We start from the raw sequence: 7,862 nt of genomic DNA, 5'->3' as shown, positions 1-7,862 counted from the left end.
ATTTCTGACCTTGCTGTCAGCCTACCATGTTTCTTTGGGTAATTCTGCTTCATCTCCCTATCACTGAATTTTCCTTCAGTAATATTTTGAAAAGCAGCGTCATTGGCTTGTGATGCGATATTGTCCCCTGATTAATTTGAATTTTTCCATGAATTATTAACCACATGATAACTACTTATCTTTTAAAGCACTTTAAAATGCATGTATTAAAAAATAAATAGATAAGCATTGTTAATTTTTAAAATATACAACTAAAATTCTCATATGAAAACCAGCTAATCTGCATGCATTTCCACTTTCCCAAGCTGAATTCCAGGGCCCCTTGAGGGCCAGTGGAAGCAGGGGCTCCCATGGGGCTGTCAGGGCAGAGTTGGGCAGCCAGGGCCTGTCCCACCACCCCACCAGGAGCAGGGAACCAGGGCAGCCTCAGGCAGGAGGTACCTTCCTGAGGATGGGAATGGGCCAAGGACAAGCTAGGACATGGGTCTGCTCTAGGGAGTGTGAGACCAGCCTTGCTGCAGTGTTACTGACCAGAGGCTGATGGGCTGGAGGGGGCTCACATGGTGACCATGGGCAGGTGTGGGAAACCCAGGAGCCAACAGGGACAGCCAGACCTGCGGGTGCCCTTGGAACCCAGATGCTGAATGCTCAGGATTTTTGTCCTGCATGTTTTGGAAGTACATTTATTTTTGCCAGGTACCCTTATATTCTGGGGACCTGAAATATGGCGCAGAATTCAGTACTTGCTGTGTTACTGCATCCAAAAAAACCAGTCAAACAAACAAACAAATATCAGCCTTTCATCCTTTAAGAAAAATGTAGCTGAAATAAAATTCTGTGGTTTAGATTTCTAAACAAGACCTCTGCCCTGCTGAGGCATTGTAGCAGGCAAAATCCCCCATGCCCAGATCTGCACAGATGCATCTTGGGGGACGCCAAGTGCTGCCATCCAACCGGGTGATGGGTCTGTGGTTCATCAGAAACATAACAATTAACATGTAATTTTTAGAATTATTTATTGATTAACCTATTGATTAATGGAAACAAGTGGCACAAGAGTTTTATCCACATGCTCCTCTCCACAATGCAAAGATACTTCCTATATAAGAGCTGTGTTGTTGAAAAGCTGGTCTGTATTGTGTCTGCAGCTTTGGCTGCTCCCTTTGGCACACTGCACGGGGATCACATGTACCAGTCCTGGCTATTAGCTTCATGAGCAGAACAGAGTTGAAGTATGCTGGTATCTAGTGAAGGAGCGGGAGGTATGTGTCTCTTGGCAGGAACAATGATGACAAAATCATTTGGTTTTTATTTTTCGAGTCATGAAATATGCTGGCATTATAATGTTGCCAAGTCTTATGAGAGCTAGGGAAGAGAAAGTGTGTCACACTATGCTATGTTTTGTCCACCAGTCTGTTATTTTTTTGTTACAACAACTACTTTTTAAAAGCTTAGTCTTCAATTCCAAGGCCATTCTTTATAACGGCAATAATCTGTAGCTCAGCAACAAACCCAAAAAAAAAAAAGAAAAAAAGAAGAACATTTTCTAATGGTTTACTATAATAATATCCATTCCTGTTCCAGTCAACTATATATCTCTGAACTCCCTTCCCCACACATACACACATTTTCAGGCTATTTTACCTATCATCTTTCATCAATGCAATTGCTTTCTTATGGAAATGTTGACACCCTGAAGTGCAGTTCCCAAGTTATACAGCGCACAGAGCATTCCCATTTTCAGTGCTGTCAGGTAATTTTTTCTAGTTCTAAAACCGTTCTCATTCTAATTAACTTTGTTAGTAATACATACTTTGGGGGATTCAGGTAAGGGCAAAATACCAAGGTAATATACATAATATATCTGGATTCAACAAATGGAGAATTTGCATTTGCCTAAAAGTCCATATCAGTAGTGAAGATATGGAAATTGCTGGGATGCATTTACTATTGAACAGTATGAATTCAAACTTTCTGGGCTTTCCCAATCCCTGTTATCGTGTCTATATTTCTTATAATTAATATATATAACCCCACCGTGCCCTGTTGAGAGAAAGAACAACTTGAACTTTGGTGTCACAGAACAGGTAATGGGACACTAAGAGGTGGCTGAGACAGAATTTTTCAGGGATTAGTTTTTGTCCTAGCAAGACATCTAGTAGTCAGATGCCTTGCACCATAGGACAGGAGTTGCTACAGACTTGGTTGTTGTTCTTCACTTGAAAGGCTGCTGTTAATAGAACCTACCCAGGTAAGGATTTAGAGAAAAGCTTCTTGTTCTCTAAAGATACCTTGTCTAACTTTGCAGAGTAGTAAAATTAATTTTCTGTTGTCTTGTGAGGCTACCTACACATCTGAACTGGAGATTTGGCTGGTATGAGATTGTCTCTCAACTGCACAAGGGCCCACTACCTCCAGAAAGTCCTTGATTAGACCCCAGCCCCAGCCTGGGCTGCAGAGATGCCTTCAGCACCCATCTTCTAGTCCTTAAATTCTGTTAAACAATTCTGAGAAACTTTTAGATAGAAATGACAGCTGATATAATGGCAGGAAGAAAATCCAAATATGAACACTGAATCGTGATTAAAAACATCCCAGCATCAGCTCTGTGTGTGTTTTTTCAAGTGAACTTCAAAAAATAAAAGATTATTAACTAAAATCTTCTACAGCATATGTTGGTGCTCTGTGTAAAACCTTGCATGTCCCTCTGGTACAGCTGTTTCTGACACAACCTGGCAAAAACAAATACTTGGCGACAGTTGCAATGTGTGTGTTTATAAGGCTCTGTGAACCACTGAGACTCCTTTGGCTGCCCTCGCATCTCACAGGAGGCTCTCAACTCCTTGGAGGAACTTGGTCCTCTCTACAGATCTCTGTACAGTAACCTTAAAATACCTCCAGTGTTCTGAGGGGCTCCAAGCAGCTTTAGTAATTTCCATTAGTAAGTTACTTCATTTAGCATTGTAGTTTAGTCTGGAAACCATCTGCAAGTAATCTTGTTTAGCTGTATCACCTTGTATTTGGCAGGCTGGAAATAGAAATAATTACATGTACCAGAAGCCAACTTTGTTATGCAAAATGAAAAAAAAACAAAACACCAAAAAACAAAACACCAGCACCACCACCAGCAAAACAACTATTGTCCATTATTTTCTCTTGTAGCCATTAAAATTAAGTTGAACAGGTTCCATGACTTTTGAATGAACATGCACTCATTTCAAAAGAGAAATTTCCTGAATTTTGCCAAGTTTCCTTTTGTCTCATGGGAGCTGGCTTCAGCAGTTTAGCACAGTGACACGTGCTGCATCCAACCACCTTGGAGTGACCTTCAGATAGACAAACAACCAGTGGGTGTATGTGGAAGGGAGGGTCAGGAAGCACCAGGATGGCTTGGAAGGAGAGGGACTGAGAAATAAGGAAAGGATTGTAATGCAAACAGAGGAGATCTGCAGGAATAGTTTCAGTCTTCAAGCTGCAATAATTCGTCTTTGTCAGAGTGGGGGCGGGCTTGTGTGCTCTAGTACTGGCAGTGTCCAGGTACTGAGTCATGCAGTTCCTGACCTGCTATTCTGCAAGGAACAGTATTAGCCCTGGCTGGTTTTGTTGAAAGGAGGAGATGTCTGTGTCTGAGCAGGTGCCTTTGCATAAGGTGAATGTGCTGAACTTTTTGGAAACAGACATTTTGCAACAACAAAATTTATTGTGCTTGGTTCTTTAAACCACCGCTCGGATCATGTAGAGGGTTTAGTAATTCTGTTTCAGTTTAGTTCCCCATGCTCCTTATAGTGCATAAGTCATATCCATATGTGTAGGATTAAAAATGCAGGTGGCTGCAGGTGAGGGCACTCACATCTTGGATTGCCTTGACCACCCACCACACCTGGGACCACACCCAGGACCTCACTGACACCCTCTCACCAGGGGCTCTGCTTCAGCTCAGCCCAGGGCCTTTAGCATTCTGAAGATGGACTATAAGAGTTGCTGACCCTAGACCTGCTCCTGAGTTGTTGTGGAGATTTTCTGGGCTGCCCTCTGAGGTGGTAAGTGTGGTGCGTGATGCTCACTGGGTGACTCTTGGGAGGTACTGTTGGGAAGTGGTGTTGTCACCATCCTGCTTTGTTCACAGTGAGTTTCACTGTTTTGCTTATTGTGATAAACCTCATCTTTACAAGCATTCCTTATATAAGCATGACTTTTCCTGTTGTAGGGATGCACTTCCCAGAGATGTCTACAGAGGCTGCATGTGTGGGAACATGTACTCTTTGTGCAACATGTGAGTTAATAGTATAGTTAGCTTGTTCTGGAGAGTATGGCTGCTTGATGACTCAGCTGCTAGAAAACACTGATGTGACATTGATATTTATGATAAATGTTGCCCTAGTTTTTAGAATAAAATGACAACTTCTGTTCATATGTAGCTTCCAAAAATTATCAATTTACAGGCTTTGATGACTGGGAGATTTGCTTGTGTTCCTTTCTGATTCCAGCCTGTATTGGTAGAAATTTTATCAATGGGCAGTTCACTTGAAACAGCTTATTGACATCCTCTCTCTGTAGACTTTGTAAATATCTAATCCAGCAAACAAGCTGACATTATAGTAATCACACACTTCAACCCATATTAGCATTATAACCTGTGGCTCCAGGTAGTAAATATGATCATTACTGGAGAGAGAGTGGAGGTATTCCCTGGAAGGAGGTCCATAAAAGTCAAGGCTTTGATAGGTGGGACAACACGACAACACTATGGAGCCTGCACAGTCACTGGTGCTGGTCATGATAAATGTACAAGCAATACATTTCTTAGAAAGAACAATTTTGATCTCCCTTCTCCTTAATCACTACTGAAGTGCAGATAGAAAAATATCAAAATACCCTGGGGTTTACTTGTGAACAAGTTAAGAGGGCTGGCTGAGGAGACAACAGGGACATTTAACCAATCTGCACTGAAACATGCAGAACTGCAGTTTCTGAGCTGTGAGAAGACTCATGATTAAATTTGTCTCCTTTGTGCTTAACAACCTGAGAAATGATAAAGGTGGCAAGCCAGCTGTGGAGGATGGGTGATTAGATGCATGACTGAGGGGAGAAAAAGCTGGCTGCTAATGGGTATAAGTGAAACACGAGCAAGAATGCCAGTCAAGGGATACAGTAACAAGTACTATAGCAATATAAAATGAACCTACAGGACTTCAGCTTAGGATGTCTGAAGCATTTGCATGGAGAACAGACATTATTTTCCATAAAGGTACAATGCCAGACAGGATTTTTACGAAGCAAGCAACAGAGCAAAGAATTATACATCTCAGTGAGTCAGAAGAGAGTTGCAGAGCAGTTGCAAGATTCACTAATAGCTGTGAAGGAAGATGGATATTTTTCGGTTTATATCCAGTTACATTCTCTCACTTGGAAACCTCCCCTAACACATTCAATTTGTCTGAAGAGGGAAATTATGCTTCTTGTACACGGTACTGTTATCATTCTGGTCAGTGAAGCAGCCTACAACATAACACACATCAAATGGGACTCCAGGCTGCTGTGCTAGAAATAGCTGTCCACAGCTTATGACTGCAGTGGAGGGCACAGCTACAGATTAGAAACATAGACACCCATAGCACTTATGAATGCTGAATTCTTGGTTAAAGGAGATGTATGTGGCACACACTTGGAAGAACTGTTACCCTGGGAAATTAAAGCCTGTAGTGAGCTTTCTAGAGCATAGGAATGATTTCCCCAGGTGGGAAATGCAGCTTCCCACCTGGCTGTTTCCACACTTCAGAAAGTGGTGAAATTGAATTTCTGCTTAGATCAGGACTCAAGATGTTTCTGCTCTTCACAGTCCTATATGGTATTTATATACCAAGCTATTCCCAAATAACTCACCTCTAAATTGGTGTCAGCACAGGGCTTGTAGCATGGTCTGCTACTCAGTTAGCTAGTGTAGATGCACCACCTTAAATCTGCAGTGTGGTGTATGAAAGATAAGGCTTTTTTATGTCTCTCTTTAGATCTGGCACAGCAATTTAAACCTTTAGAATTGCAAGGACCTGAGAGAAAGGATACGACATGCAATGAAAAATACTGATTCCTTAGGACCACTTCCTTTGACTATGACGTGTTGTCTAGTTTTATGTAGTAAATATTAAGCCCTTTCTGGAAAGTCTTTTGGACCAGAATTCCAAGTCCTTATTCCGTTTAATCTGCAGAGCTGAGGACCATCTTGTAATCCATTTTAATTATTATTATCAATAACCTTTCCCATATTCTGGGTAGATACAGTATGAAATTCCCTTTTCAGAAGCCAAGTCAGGCCAGTCAAATGCAGGACTAATGCTAAAATTTAAAAGTGACAAAATCACCGTACTTGTTCTCATTTTACTCTGTTAGTGCCAGTGCTGCTTAATCTGAGAGATGACACTGGAATCTGATTTAAGATAAATATTTTAGGCAGCTGAGCTAAACATTAATAGACATGAATGCGGGTATGCCAGCTTTTTTTAAGGGGCAAATGTTGCAGGGAATTGAGTTTTATTAAGTACAGCTGACATGAAAGGGCTGGGGGGAGAAAACATGAAACTTTCAGGTACAGACTTCCCTCTTTCTTAACTTGCTGAAGTTAATGACAGACTTCCAATTTTTCCCAGCTCCAGTCAGGGCTGTTGCTGTTGACATTTGTTACAGGCAGGGCAGGAGGAAGGAAGGAAGGAGCATTCTTTTGTTCTCAGGAGAAAAGTTTAATCCCTTTTTAGAGCAAGAGAGACTGACAGGGAGCAGTTAAGCAACCAGATCAAAGTCAAGCACAGGGAATGTGTGGTGTACACAGCCACAGAGCCTCCTCTGCTAACACCAGAGTAAACTGGAGGTCCCCTTTTTCCTCCTCTCCACATCTCACTCCAAAACCATTCCTCAGGTTTAGTCATCATGAGTTTGAAACTTATAATAGAAATATGAAAATCAGATAGGTAAATGAACTGGTCCTCCTTGCAGCCTGTCTGCCACATAGCAATGAGCCTGAGGCTGCTCCACAGGGGACAGGAAGCCAGGAGAGAAGGTGAAGTAAAGCAGGTAGGACGGTGTCCTCACTGTGGGTCGCAGGCAGAGAGGGCAGAGTCAGTCGGGTGATGATGACCAGGAGCAGCCTGGAGTCCAGCTTGCCGGATGAGTCCATCATGACAAGGCTGGGAAGTTCTGTTACTGGGTCAGGGTTCAGATTTGCAAGGGGCAAGGGTGGACACTGGGCCACCTAGAGCATAGCTTGGGCAGGGACCAAGAACAAGGGCTTGAGCTTAATACGCTGGAAGGAGTAGAGGACCCCAGTAAGGCTTTTCCCAGCTCTGCTCCCAGCAGTCAGCTTCAAAGTCACACAGTATCACCATCTCAGAGCTGGCCTTTGGCAATGGGTGTCAGGGCCCTGGGAGGGGAAGGAGAGTCTACAGGGCCTAACACCAAGAACAAAAAGCTCACCAGAAGGCTGGTGGAGCCAGCTGTTAGCCACGTGTACAAGACTGTTGCAGACATGACTATTTGTGTTTGCTTACTGTAGAAAAAGTTGGGGAGATTCCCTATGCCGTTATTTTTAGCAGTGATTCAGCAAATGGTCAGCCTAAAATTTGAATTAATTATGGAACAGGTTGAGGTACAAATAAAGCAAATGAAAATTAACTGATTGCCAGGGCTGGTACTAATCACCCAAGTGCTCTGGAAGAGCTCAAGGGTAGACTGAAAAATGATCTGCTGAATGTGAGAGATGGATGGTAAGATAACAGATGAAATTCAGAGCAGCACATAACTCCTGGGTAAAAGTAATCTTGGCTTCACATATAGTATTCTGAGCTAAGATTTTGTTATTGTTACATAAGAGT

Source organism: Myiozetetes cayanensis, unplaced genomic scaffold (genome assembly GCF_022539395.1).
Source record: "Myiozetetes cayanensis isolate MyiCay16 unplaced genomic scaffold, myiCay2020 scf1, whole genome shotgun sequence".
In the NCBI taxonomy this organism is placed as follows: Eukaryota; Metazoa; Chordata; class Aves; order Passeriformes; family Tyrannidae; genus Myiozetetes; species Myiozetetes cayanensis.
This window is presented reverse-complemented; position numbering follows the sequence as displayed.